Source organism: Bubalus bubalis, chromosome 15 (assembly GCF_019923935.1).
Source record: "Bubalus bubalis isolate 160015118507 breed Murrah chromosome 15, NDDB_SH_1, whole genome shotgun sequence".
Lineage (NCBI taxonomy): Eukaryota > Metazoa > Chordata > Mammalia > Artiodactyla > Bovidae > Bubalus > Bubalus bubalis.
The window spans coordinates 10,454,760-10,469,260 of record NC_059171.1 but is presented as its reverse complement, the minus strand read 5'-3'; the positions used below and the strand labels follow the sequence as shown (position 1 = coordinate 10,469,260).

The 14,501-nt window shown below is 35.7% G+C and overlaps 1 long non-coding RNA gene across 1 annotated transcript; it reads right to left on the bottom strand.

The window, feature by feature from the left end:
* Window positions 1-9,215: 9,215 nt before the first annotated feature.
* On the bottom strand, window positions 9,216-14,035 carry LOC123464927. Its single transcript, XR_006640023.1, has 2 exons — window positions 13,686-14,035; window positions 9,216-9,813 (listed from the first exon to the last, which is right to left on the bottom strand). It is a non-coding gene; the product is annotated as an uncharacterized LOC123464927 (long non-coding RNA).
* Window positions 14,036-14,501: the final 466 nt, after the last annotated feature.

Sequence of the window (14,501 nt, the reverse complement as noted above, 5' to 3'; positions counted from 1 at the left end):
TCTGAACTCATGTCTGTTTCTGGTTATGCACTAGTAACCTGGGCTGGAGAAGGGAAGGCTGGCCCCCACCCTGGGTAGCAAAGTACGGTGTGGCCCCAAAGGTATCAATGCATATCACTTAAATGCTCAAGGTCAGAGGAGTGCTGCTTTGGGTATGGAGTGGGGAAGGAAGCAAATTAAATTGTTCTCTCTAGATTTTATTTCATGATGAGCTAGTTCAGTTCAGTTCAGTTCACTCAGTCGTGTCCAGCTCTTTGCGACCCCATGAATCGCAGTATGCCAGGCCTCCCTGTCCATCACCAACTCCTGGAGTTTACTCAGACTCATGTCCATTGAGTCATATCAAAATCAAGGATATATCCCTGGAAAATTACTTTCAGACTTTCAGGCTGCTGCTAAGTGTGCTAGATTTTGGCCAGGCAATTGGACTACATTGGTTTTAAAGACCCTGAGGTGTAAAAGTGAGGAGCACAGAGGGTCTGGCCAGAGGGAGGACACACAGGCACATTTCTCACTGAAGAAGACGTAGGGCTGGATCTCCATTAGAACTAACCTACGCGAGCCTCATGCTTTTGTTCTGTATAATGAGGAGAGTGTTATCTACCTTATTGACTATGATGCTGTTTTTGTTTTTTCATTGAATTATGGTTGGTTTACAATGTTGGGTTAGTTTCAGATATACAGCAAAGTAATTCATACATATACTTTTTCAAATTCTTTTCCATTATAGTTTATTATAAGATACTGAATATAGTTCCCTGTGCTATGCAGGAGATCCTTGTTATTTATCTGTTTAATATACAGTAAGGTGTATCTGTTCATTCCAAACTCTTTATTTATTACTCCTGCCCCCCTTTCAGACCTCCCTTTCTCCTTTGGTAACCATAAGTTTGTTTTATGTATCCGTGAATCTATTTCTGTTTTGTAAATAAGGTCATTTGTATCATAGTTTAGATTAGCATATAAGTGGTAAGTGCATGCTCAGTCGCTAAGCCATGCCCGACTCTTTGAGACCCCATGGACTGTAGCCCTACAGGCTCCTCTGTCCCTGGGATTTTTCAGGCAAGAATCTTCAAGTGGGTTGCCATTTTCTCCTCCAGAAAAATCTTCCCAACCCAGGGATTGAACTCACATCTCTTGCGTCTCCTGCTTTGGCAGGTGGATTCTTTAGCACTGAGCAACCTGAGGAGCTCTACATATAAGTGATATCATGCTTGTTTTTCTCTGATGTGTTAATACTTCACTTAGTATGATCATCTCTAGGTTCGTCCATGTTGCTGCAAATGGCAATATTTCATTCTTCTTAATGTATACCATATCTTCCTTATCTATTCATCTGTCGATGGACAGTTTACTTCCAATCTTGGCTATTGTAAGTAGTGCTACTATAAAAATTGAGCTGCATGTATCTTTTTAAATTAGAGTTTCCATCTTTTCTAGATATATGCCCAGGAATGGGATTGCTGGATCATATCGTAGCTCTGTTTTTAGTATTTTAAAGAATGTCTATACTGTTCTCTGTAGTGCCCGCACCCATGTAAATTGCCAGTAACAGTGTAGGAGCATTCCATTTTTCAATATTATCTCCAAAATTTCTTTTTTGATGATGGCCATTCTGACCAGTGTGAAGTAACACTTCATTGTAGTTTTGCTTTGCATTCCACCAGTAATTAGAGATGTTGAGTATCTTTTCATCTTATCTTCTTTGGAAAAATGTCTATTTACATCTTCTGCCTATTCAAAAAAATATCTTGACCTGAGTAAACCATTTGTATATTTTGGAAATTAATTTCCTATTGGTTGCATCATTTATAAATATCTTCTCTCATTCCATAGGTTATCTTTCTAATGGAGTGTAAAGAATTTAAAAAGTAATTACCTCCACAAGCCTCATATTCTAGAATAGATCTGTTAAAAAAGGCCCTCAGGGCATCTCTCAATTCAAGAAAAGGCTTACTGAATTTAGGAAAAGAAGGTAATTTTCAGATGTTTCAAAGAATAGTACTTGTTGTAAAGAATGGATGAATGGAGGACTAAAACTTTTATCGTTTATAGGAAACAATACTTCTCCACACTAAATTTGAACCATCTTGACCATGTTAGAATCAAAGTGAAGTGAATACTCTGGAAACTTCAACACATTTTAGCAGAGCTACATTAAGTACCTGGAAAGTAAACCTAATTTTCTCAAAAAAACTATTCTGGCCTAATAGCCCCATTTGCAACTGATATTTTTGATTTACATGAATGTGAAAATAATGACTTGAATCTGAGAACCCAGAAGACAATGATTACTTTTCTAAAGTTAAAGTGAAAAATCAAAAATCTTTTCAGAATGTCTCCTGATCTTCTTGGTCAATTAATCGTAGAATTTTTTTTAAATAGCAGTTATATTTGAAATCTGAGCATTGCTAAGTTGTTTGCATATATGATGTCTTGCCTTTGTACACAGGCCTTTTTCTATGTACAAAATAAGAGGTCATATCAGGTCTCACATCTTTTGTCATCCCGCTTATTTTGAGTTTTTTAGTTTACTGAAAGAGCAAATGCAGGAAGATCTGGTACACAGAGCTTTACTACTACTGTTTATGAATTGAGCATTTAAAATTAATAGAAGTTATTCTCTGTCATAAAAAAATAGATTTATCAAAAAGTAAAACAATTAGGTATTGAAAAATCTGGCCATGTTTGAGGTTTAGAAAATGATTAAATACTAGTTTTTAAATGTTTTGGCTTTGGAATGTTGCCAAATGGGTTTTGCCAAACACATTTTTCTGTCATTTCACAACCCATGTGTGTGTTTTAATGAATGTATAATCCGTATGTTCTGATTCACTTAAACTTGACAAAATCTGTTTTAAGAATAATATGATTTCCAAGAAGACTTTATAGCTGTCCTAAGAAGTCACATCTTTAATTTTAAAAAGGAAGTCATAGTTTATGATGAATAAATGGAACTGATTTGTAAATTTGGAATACAAATCTAAATCTGAAATCCACATTTCAACAGCTTTACTAACTCATGTTTAGTGAAATAAGATTCGACTCTAAGTTATCATTATGCTATGTAAATGGAAGGTAAAGGGAAACACGGAATGTCTTCCTACATCCATTGAATGTACCAGGAAGGAAGAGGGCAATGGTGAAATGACAGAAAGAAAATTCAAATTTAAGCTTCTTTTGTATAGTATACTCAACCCTGAAAATACCTCCCAAGGTAATTTACAACAAACAGTTTAAAACTAACGGGAACTGAAAAGGAATAGATAGTAAGGTAAAAGCAACATGTACCTGAGGAAAAATTCATATCCTAGCTGGAATCAGAAATGACTCTGGGCTCCACAAGGAAGGAAAGCTGAACCTGAGGTTGAGATTGGAGCTAAAATGGTTTCATTTCGCACCATAAGGTTGGGAGCAGCCCTTATAGCACAAGTGAAAAAAACACAAATTCTCTGTAGATGAAAACATTTTCTGGTTAGGACCTCAATTTTTACAGAATAAATTATGCGCTATGAGATCTAGAAGATGAAACAAACCTAAAGCTATATGCAGTATATGTTCATAACACAAAAAACAGCTTACACACACACAATGACATAAGAAAGCAAGTTACCATAATTGAAAGTCAGCAGAAAAAAATAATAACACCAGGGTCCCAAGAGTGTACGATATTGGAAATATCAGATATAGATTGTGTGTAAAGAGTTTATAGAAAAATATAATTTTAAAAGTAAGCAATTAATAGATATCATCAAAAATAACATAGCTTATTTGAAAAAGAACCAAATAGAACTTTTAGAAATGAAAATTAAAACAATGAAATAAAAGTACAATAATAAAATACAAGTATAATGGTTATATAAAACAAATACAGTTAAGAAAATTTAACAGAATGGTGCATAAAGACATGAGAAGATGGAAATGAAAAATGAAAGAAATTTTAAAGGACATGGAGAAAAGAATGAGAAACCAATAAAAATCTGTGTCAAAATAAGAACCTTTTTTTTAATGGAGAAACAGTAGTTAAAGAGATAATCGAGATAATTTTCTAGAACAATAGGAGACATGCATTCAGAGAAATCAAAATGTAAGACAAGCAGTATAAAAAGAAATCACATTGTCATGAAGCTTCAGAACATCAAATACAAAAGGAAGTTCTTTAAAGCATTCAAAAAGAAATTACTTGTAAAGGAAACATCAATAGGCAACTTCTCAAAATCAATGCCAAGAAATTAGAATGATATTTTAACATATGATGAGAAAATAATTTAATTCAGAACACTGTATGCAGCATAACTGCTTTTAATGATGAGAGTAAAAGAGGAAAAGAAAAAAGCTCAGCATTTACTCCCATAAGAAATTTACTAAAGAGACTTCTGTGAAACATACGTCATAGAATAGAATAAAAAAAAAAAAAAGACTCCAAAAATAAGGTCTAAGAAGTAAGAAGTTGAGATGATCAAATAACTAACCTAAAAATAGTCTAATTAAAAATAAGCATACCATCTTTATAAAAATTAAAACCTAAGAGATTAGCCTGTTTCTAATCAATATTTTCTTTATAAAAATTAAAACCTAAGAGAATAGCCTGTTTCTAATCAATATTTTCTTGGAAGTCTGTTGTGGGTTGAATGTTTTCTCCTCAAAAGAAATGCCAGAGTCCTAACTCCTAGAGTTTGACCTTATTTGAAAGTAAGGTCTTCACAGATGCCGCTAAGGATCTGAAGATAAGAACATCCTAAATTTCAGATGGGTTCTATATCCATGGAGTCTGTCCTTATAAAAGAAAGGAGACAGAGATGAGAGAACAAACACAAAGAGGGAAAGTCATGTGAAACAGGAGGAGAGATTGGAGTTATGCAGCTGTAAACCAAGGGATGCCAAGGATTGCCGATGGTCATCAAAAGCTAGCAGAGAAGCATGAAGCAGATTCTTGCTCAAGAGCCTCAAGAAGGCACCGATGCTGCAGACATCTTGATTTCAGACTCCTGCTGTTTGGAGGAGCCACTCAAGATTTTCTAAAATGTGAAAGAAAAGGTAAGGTCATTGAAACAAACTAAAAAGAAAAATAAGGATGGAGGATCTGCCATACTATGTGTTGTAAATCCATACACAACGGTTTTCAATTGATCATGTTATCGGTAGTAGAGTGTTTAAAATAGTGAGGATGGGAATGATTTTCTTACAATGATTAGGAAAACGCTTTTTAACAAAAGCTAGTATCTTGCAATGTGTGAGGCAGTCCTGCAGTATGTGAGGCAGTATAAAGCCTAACATAGTATTACCCCAAATGCCAAGAGTTTTCTGATTAAGATATACTGAGCTCTTATCTGGCAATACATTGTCTAATAATTTAAACAATAAAAGACCCTTACATGTGTGGAAACTAGATATATTAAATAAATAACGTTGCAGATCATTGAATAAAGGATGGCCTATGCAATCAGTGATGTTAGGACAATTTAGTATCTTTATGGAATAAGATGTCCTTTGATCCCTACTTCATATTACATTTTAAGTGAAATCTTTTAAACTGTAGAAGGAAATTTATGAACATACTTTATGTCTTTGGAGTAGAAAAGGTTTACTAAAAAATACCCCAAAGCACTAGCCATAATATAAAAATATGTGACTACATTAAAACTAAACACTTCTATTTATCCAGAGATAATAGAGAAAATGTAAACAAATCACAAAATGGGAGAAGATATTTTCCAAAACATAAATAAAATAGTACTGTGCATGCTTAATTGTGTCCAACTCTCTGTGACCCCATCAACTGTAGCCCGCCAGGCTCCTCTGTCCATGGGATTCTCCAGGCAAGAATACTGGAGTGGGTACCACTTCCTCCTCCAAGGGACCTTCCCGACCCAGGGATTGAGCCTGCATCTCTTAGGTCTCCTGCATTGTCAGGCAGGATCTTTACCACTAGTGCCACCTGCAAAGCCTAAAATAGTAGTGTGTCTATACCATATAAAGTTCCTGCATCGAGGCAATAAGGTTAAAGGCAACCTAATGGTGAATGGGAAAAACTTTTAAGAAATGTTTTACATAAGATGTATAGAGGACAAACATATGAAAAAATACTCAGTCTCACCAGTAATCAAGGAAATAAAAGTTAAGAACTAAATTAAATTTCATACTAATGGCAAAAAATAAGAAATCTGGCAATATTAAGCATTAGCAAGAATCTAGAACAAAGAAAACAGTATCTATCACTATTGGAGTTGTTAATTGGTACAATCATTTGGAAATCAATTTACCTTTATCTTAAGTTTTTCTCCCCATATGTTCATAACATACAAATATGAAACTGAAGGCTTTATGAATACCCTTAATCTGATGATTTTTCATTCAATTATTTCATTTATAAACATTTCTGATTAAGGCTTAATTTATTTTATGATCTGATAATGACTTCTAGCACATAGTTTAAAAATATTATTCTAGACAAACTCATATGTTATCATAGAAACAAGATAATTCAAAATTTTCATAGTGACATTTTTATAACTGCAAAAATTGGAAATAATTGAAATGTCCATCAACAGAAAAATATAATTATATTGTGATATATTCAGACAAAGTAATATTACATAACAATGAAAATGAGTGAGTTCTTGCAAAACATCAATGAATCTTTTATCTTTAACTTTTAATTTTGTATTGGGGTAGGTCCATCTAGTCAAGGCTATGGTTTTTCCAGTAGTCATGTATGGATGTGAGAGTTGGACTGTGAAGAAAGCTGAGCACCGAAGAACTGATGTTTTTGAACTGTGGTGTTGGAGAGGACTCTTGAGAGTCCCTTGGACTGCAAGGAGATCCAACCAGTCCATTCTAAAGGAGATCAGTCCTGGGTGTTCTTTGGAAGGAATGATGCTAGCATTATTTCATCCTCTTTAATGGCTGAGTAATATTCCATTTTGTACCATGTTTCCACATAGATACCGCATCTTTATCCATTCCACTGTTGGTGGGCACTTAGGTTGTTTCCCTGTCTTGGCTATGGCAAACAGTGCTACAATGAACAGAGAAATTCAAGAAACAATTCCATTTATCAGCGCGTCCAAAAAAAAAAAAAATAGACCTCAGAATAAACCTATTTAAAGAGACAAAATAAACCTACCTAAGGGCTTCCCTCATGGCTCAGTGGTAAAGAATCCACCTGCCAAAGCAGGGGATGCAGGTTTTACACCTGGGTCAGAAAGATTCCCTGGAGAAGGAAATGGCAACCTACTCCAGTATTTTGCCTGGGAAATGCCATGAACAGAGGAGACTTGTAAGCTACAGTCTATGGGGCCACAAAAGCATTGGACACTATTTAGTGATGAAAAAGCAGTAAGGAGACAAAAGACCTCTACTCCAAAAACTATAAGATAATGATAAGAAAAATCAAAGAAGACACAAACAGATGGAACAATATACCATCGTCATGGATTGGAAGAATCAACATGGTCAAAATGACTATACTACCCAAGGCAATCTACATATCCAATGCAATCTCTATCAAATTATGAACATTTTTGTTGATAATTTTTTATCAGCATTTTTCACAGAACTAGAACAAAAAATTTCAAAATTTGCATGAAGACACAAAAGACCCCAAATAGCCAAAGCAATCTTGAGAAAAAAATGGAGCTGGAGGAATCAGTTCCCTGACTTCAGACCATATTACAAAGCTACAGTCATCAAAACAATATGATGCTGGCACAAAAATAGAAATATAGATTAATGGAACAAGATAGAAAACCCAGAAATAAACCTATGCACCTATGGTCAATTAATCTATAACAAAGGAGGCAAAACTATACAATGTTGGAAAGACAGTCTCTTCAACCTATGGTGCTAGGAAAACTGAACAACTACATGTAGAAAAATGAAATTGGATCATTTGTTAACATCATACACAAAAAATAAGCTCAAAATGGATTAAAAACCAAAATGAGAGACTAGACACTATAAAATTCCCAGAGGAAAACATAGGCAGACCACTCTCTGGCATAAATCACAGCAATATTTTTTTGATCCTTCTCCCTGAATAATAGAAATAAAAACAAAAATAAACAAATGAGGCCTACTTAAACTCAAAGGCTTTTGCACAGCAAAGAAGACAGTAAAGAAAATGAAAAGACAACCCACAGAATGGGATAAAATAGTTGTAAATTATGTGACTGACACATGTGATCTTATTTTATCAGATCACAAAATAATCTCCAAAATTTACAAACAGCACATGATGCTTAACAGCATCAAAACAAACAACCCAGTCAAAAAATGGGCAGAAGATCTAAGTAGACATGTCTCCAAAGAAGACATGCAGATGTCCAATAGGTACATGAAAAGATGTTCAACATCACTAATTATGAGAGAAATGCAAATCAAAACTACAATGAGATATCATCTCACACCACCTAGAATGTGTGTGTGTTGAGTTGCTCAGTCATGTTTGATGCTTTGTGACTCCATGGAAAATGTAGCCCACCAGGCTCCTCTGCCCATGGGATTTCCTGGCAAGAATACTGGAATGGGTTGCCATTTACCCTTCAGGGGATCTTCCTGACCCAGGGATGAAATCCTCGTCTCCTGCATTGGCAGGCAGGTTCTTTACCACTGAGCCACCTGGGAGGCCCCCAGCCAGAAGGGCTATCAAAAAAATCACAAACAAAAAATGCTGGAGAGGATGTGGAGAAGAGGGAACTCTCCTACGCTGTTGGTTGGAATGTAAATTGATATAGCCACTTTGGAGAAGAGTTTAGAGGTTCCTTAAAAAACTAAAAATAGAGCTACTGTATGACCCTGAAATCCCATTCCTGGGCATATATATCTGGTGAAAAATATCAAGAAATCTTATAAATATTATTTTATGGGTTAATACTTACAATGTAATTTTTATAAAACTAAAACAGTAAAAAACAAATTATCTAAATTTAGATTATACATACAGATCTAAAGAGAAAAGAAAAATCAAAGAAATGCTAAATTCAAAATTCAGAACAATTGTTACTCCTGGGTACAAAGCAATGGACTCAGAAAAGAGTATGCAGATGGCTACGATGGAAATAGGTCTTGTCGGGTAATGGGTTTATGTTCATTTATTTTATTATTTTCCTGCCTCACACTTTCCCAAACTATGTTATGAATATATTAAATCTTAAATTGGTTTGGCCAAAAATTTCCTTGGTTTTTAAGTAAAAGAAACCATTTTGACCAAGAACTTTATAGAACAACTTCTTTATTGTTTTGTTCCATGTCTGCCATTTTTCAGGCAACTTCATAATTCCATCTTCCCAAAACTTTTTTTATCATTTTTGAGCAACGAATTATTCCAGGTATCTTTTGGAAGATACCTGTTCCAGTCTTCCAAGGAATTGAAATTTTTTCCACTAAGAGAGTTTTGTAAAGGCCAGAATAAATGGAAATCTGAAGGCGCAACGTCTGGTGAATATGGCAGAAGAGTTAGAAATTCACAGCCAAGCTGTAAAAGCTTTTGCCTGGTCATCAAAGAAACATGTAGTCTTATGTTATCCTGATGGAAGATTGTGAGTTTTCTGTTGACTAATTCTGGATGCTTTTCATCGAGTGCTTTCAGTTTGTCTAACTGGGAGCAGTACTTGTTGGAATTAATCATTTGACTTTCCAGAAGGAGCTCATCATAGAGGACTCCCTTCCAACTTCATGGTATACACATCATCTTCTTTGGATAAAGACCAGTCTTTGGTGTGGTTGGTGATGGATCCTTTCACTTGCCCCGTGATCTCTTCCATTTCACATTATTGTACTATATCCACTTTTCATTGCCCATCACAATTGGTCCTAACAATGGAAAACTTTTGTTACATTTCAGTAGAGAATCACATGCAGAAATATAGTCAAGAAAGTTTTTTCTGTTTGTGTGGAACCCAAACATCAAAGCAATTAACTTAATCAAGCTGGTACAAATGATTATCAATGTTTGATTTGGATATTTTTAGTATATCAACCATTTCCCATGTGGTAGAATGTTGATTGTTCTCAGTTCATTAACTGAGAACAATTCTCAATTCTCAATCAAATTCTCAGTTTGATTACTATCAACTTCAACTGGTTTAATTGACGATGGAGCATTGTCCAGTGAGAAATCTCCAGCATGAAGTGTCGCAAACCACTCCTGACATGCTTGCTAAGTCACAGCATCTTCTCCATATACTGTACATATCTCTTTTTTTTATTTCAATTGCAATTTTACCTTTCTTGAAGTAATAAAGCACAATGTGCTGAAAAAGTTGCTGTTTTACTTCCATCTTCAATATTAAAATGGCTACCCAAAATTCATCAACTTTGTTGTGCTTTTTTTAATTCACACTGATATGACAGCTGTCACAATACAATCTAACAAAACTGTTTCAAATGAAGTTAAAGACAACTAAGCACTACTAGGGCCATCTTACGGGAAAAAAAACAAATGAATGTTTTGGCCAACCCAATATAATGGAATCTAAAACAAACAAAAAATCTGAAAAAGAACCCTTTAGTAGTTCAAGGTTTTGAAACCCAAGATGCTATTGAGATAGATGTTAACACACACTTTTTAATTTCCATGAAACAAGTAATAGATGGCCAGGGAGAGTCGTGCAAGAACTTTCTGGAAGCTTTATTGGATTCTGAATGAGTTACCTAGGGAGGTGTGTCTCTTGAGACATTTTAGTGTTGCTTAACAGTCATATGTCTTCTGTGGTTTAGGAGTGGTCTTGTCTAAGGCCAGGATTGATGTTCAGAGGATGGATTAGATGACCTCTTTGATCTTCAGCATACGGTACTTGGTTTTCCTGTCTTATCCTCTGGGCCTTGACAACAGCACAGCCTCTCTCTCTCTGCCATGCCTTCCCTGTCTACATTAAACAGTCTACCAGGGGACACAGACGTTCTACTTTTAAGTAAATAGTATCTCTTGGACAAAACATTCATCAGAAGTGATATATAAATCTAACAACCTAAACTATCAACCCCAGTACTTTGAACTTTTTACCTTCCTCAAGGAATCTTAATGTCCATGGGGACTAAAGTGAATACACATAAACATATCTGTACTATGCAATATTGCATTTAAAAGTCTGTGTATCTACCAACAAAAAAAAAAAATAGAAAATGTATCTCAAGAAATATATATAAGTAAATGTGTATACATATTTTTTATATATATATATATATATATATATATATATATATACACACATATATAGGCAATGGCACCCCACTCCAGTACTCTTGCCTGGAAAATCCTATGGATGGAGGAGCTTGGAAGGCTGCAGTCCATGGGGTCGCTGAGAGTCGGACACGACTGAGTGACTTCACTTTCACTTTTCACTTTCATGCAGTGGAGAAGGAAATGGCAACCCACTCCAGTGTTCTTGCCTGGAGAATCCCAGGGACGGGGGAGCCTGGTGGGCTGCCGTCTATGGGGTCACACAGAGTCGGACACGACTGAAGTGACTTAGCATAGCATAGCATATATACACACAGACAAAGATACACATGAAAATACAGTTCTTAAAGATGATTCTGCAACTAGTAACTATGATTTTAGAGACTAAATAAAGTAATCATATCCATATTGCTGATCTCTTGGTTGCACCCTCGGCAGGTTCTTGATCAAGGGAGGCAACAACTCAACAACCCCAGTTCCTGGGGAAGTTCCTGGATGCAGTCCAGATTCATTTCACTCCAGCCACATAAGAAAACTTCAGAAGCCAAAATCAGGCAACTAATTCTCACTTAGGTTATATCTACAGGAATATATGCTCCACTATCACAGTTAATAAGTTTATATTTCAAAATAATTTGAGGTTCATGTATACAAGGGTATTCATACTGAACTTGTTAGACTAATCAAAACAATTCAGTAATCTCCATATGCCCGCCTCCGCCTGGTGCCATGCACAGTGACATACAGTTTCACTGTTCATAGAGTATCTGCATTTTGTGAACTAGGGTAACTTAATAAAGTTATTTTCCTTTTACTTTTTTTTTTCATTTGGGGAATGTTTCAGGGGTCTTTGACTATCTATACAGATATATTCTATACAGAATATAAAACAATTTTGTTTCTTAAGGAAAGGAGATTCCAACTCATTAGAAAACATCTCATTTATTATTTGCAGTAGAAGGAAGAGGGTGGGCTCAAGGAGAACGTTCTATTTTCCTATTAGACTAGAAGACTTATACAATAAGAATATATTTGTATATTATTTGTGTCCTTTAAAACAAAGTCGACTGAAAAGGAAATCACTGGAAGGAGATGAGACATGAGCAGGGCGTATGATGTAACACACATGACCGCAATTTGAAGTTTTCAAGGCAAAAATCTGTGTTCAATTTGCCACTGGAGTCTTACAGCAAGCATTGTATTTCCCCTCGCACCCCCACCCTCAAAGCAGCAGCCAGCTGCAACGCAGATTCCCACCCAGACGGAATGCAGGTGAAACACCAGTACAGCAAGAGCCCAGTCAAAAGGGGGCATGTGGAGTTTGGAGAGTTTTAGAAAATTTTATTGCAGGAACACATGTGTTAGCAGAGCAGATGGAAGCAATTATGGCAGGAAAACTTTGCCCTATCCTTAAAACCACATTCCAATAGTGTGAGCTCAGGCTAATGACTATCCTTGAGGGCAAGTAAAATCAGACCACAGTGAGTTTTGAAGATCGACTTCACTTTGCATCAGGTCGTGATCTGCCTGCTAAAAACTCCTCAGAACTCAATATTATCTCTTTTCACCAGAAAGAGAGGTGACCTCAAATTCACTCATCTAAAATTAATATGCTTTCCTCTAGTCTCTGTTATAAACCTCATCTGACACTCGCATTTTAGACTCCGACTGGTAGGAAGTATCAATACAACTATAAATAGTTTGATTATTCCAGATAGGAGAAATTCACTTCATTTGGATATTTCTGTGCATGTAGTCCTTTCTGACATGTTCTTCTCTGTGATGGAGACAGGCAGACACCTGCTATCTCCTTTAATAAATAGTATCACAGGAGTAAGGACGAAGAAAATAAAGCAGAATGAGGTTTAGTGCTAAATCTTTGACCCATAAAACAGTCAGAAGAATTAGATATAAATCCAGCTCCATGAACTCTCTTGTCTAAGGGTTTATTTTGCAGACGTGGACACTAAAGTAATTTTTCTCCCTCTTTAGCATTGTCATATAATTGTTTCTCCTTACAAGAGAATCTCAAACAAACTGGCTGGTAATGATTATGGATGTACAGATAGTGTTGTCTTATAGTGGTATAGTATCACTCACCAAAGGAGTTCAACTTCTTTACTCTCATGAAACCACTGACTGAATAATTTACTGAAAAGAGAATAAAAGGACTAGAAAGGTATGAAAATTCAGGACCCAAAAGAAATAAAATAGATTTTTCAGTTTCTAAATTAGTCTTCTGGCAATATGCATAATCTTCCTTCCTATCAAAAGATGAAATAATTTAGATATTTAAGATTTGACTTTTTAAATATTTTGTTACTGAAAGTAGAGGAATAAATGATAGTTTAACTTTGGTTTTGAGCTCTTTCGTTTAAGACACAAGGCAAAATTTCAAAGGTAGTTCAAACAGTCGTGCCAGCTTATTATATAAACACAAAAAGTGAAAGTGAAGCCGCTCAGTTGTGTCTGACTCTTTGCGACCCCACGGACTGTAACCTACCAGGCTCCTCTGTCCACGGGATTTTCCAGGCACAGATACTGGAGTGGGTTGCCATTTCGTTCTCCAAACGCAAAGGCACAGACCAAAAGTTAGAAACTGCAGCTTTCACTCCTTGTTTTTCCAGGACCATGCTTGTTACTTTGGACAAGTGACTTAACTTTCCAGTTCTCAGTGAACTCATGCAAAATGGGAAGAATAATGCCTGCCTTATTTCCTAGGTTAATTAAGTATGGAAATAAGAAAAACATGTTTGAAAAAAGTAACTGGAAGTGTGTTTGCCTAGGTGACCCAAGAAAGTGTAGTCTCCTTTAAGTGACTAAATATGTAACTCTCGTTTTCTAATCTACTTTGTCAAGACCTCTAGATAATAATGTATGTTTCTAATTCAATGCTTTAGAATTCTGTGGAAATATATAAATTCAGCAAATGCAATTGTTGGGAATAACCAAATCCTTACTGTGAAATTAACTACTACATTGAGTTTATTGGCAATTGACTTACCCGTATATGTATTACTATAGCAAATAATCCAGAGCACCTGTGATTTGCCATACTTTGCATTAGATGTTAAGGATACAGTGATGAGGAAAATAGGGTAACCATAGCTGAAGTAAGAACAGATGCTAGGCAGAAGCTGGGGGACTAGGAGGAGGAGGAGATGAATGGCCTAAGGGAACTCCTGGACTTGGTCATCCAAGGCTGCTAGTGTATTGAAGAGGCTCAGATTAAAACCACGTGGTCCAAATGAAAAGGCAGAAAGTGATGTTCTTGATGAGCCAAATTTGAAGCACTGTCAGAATAGCAATCCCATCATCC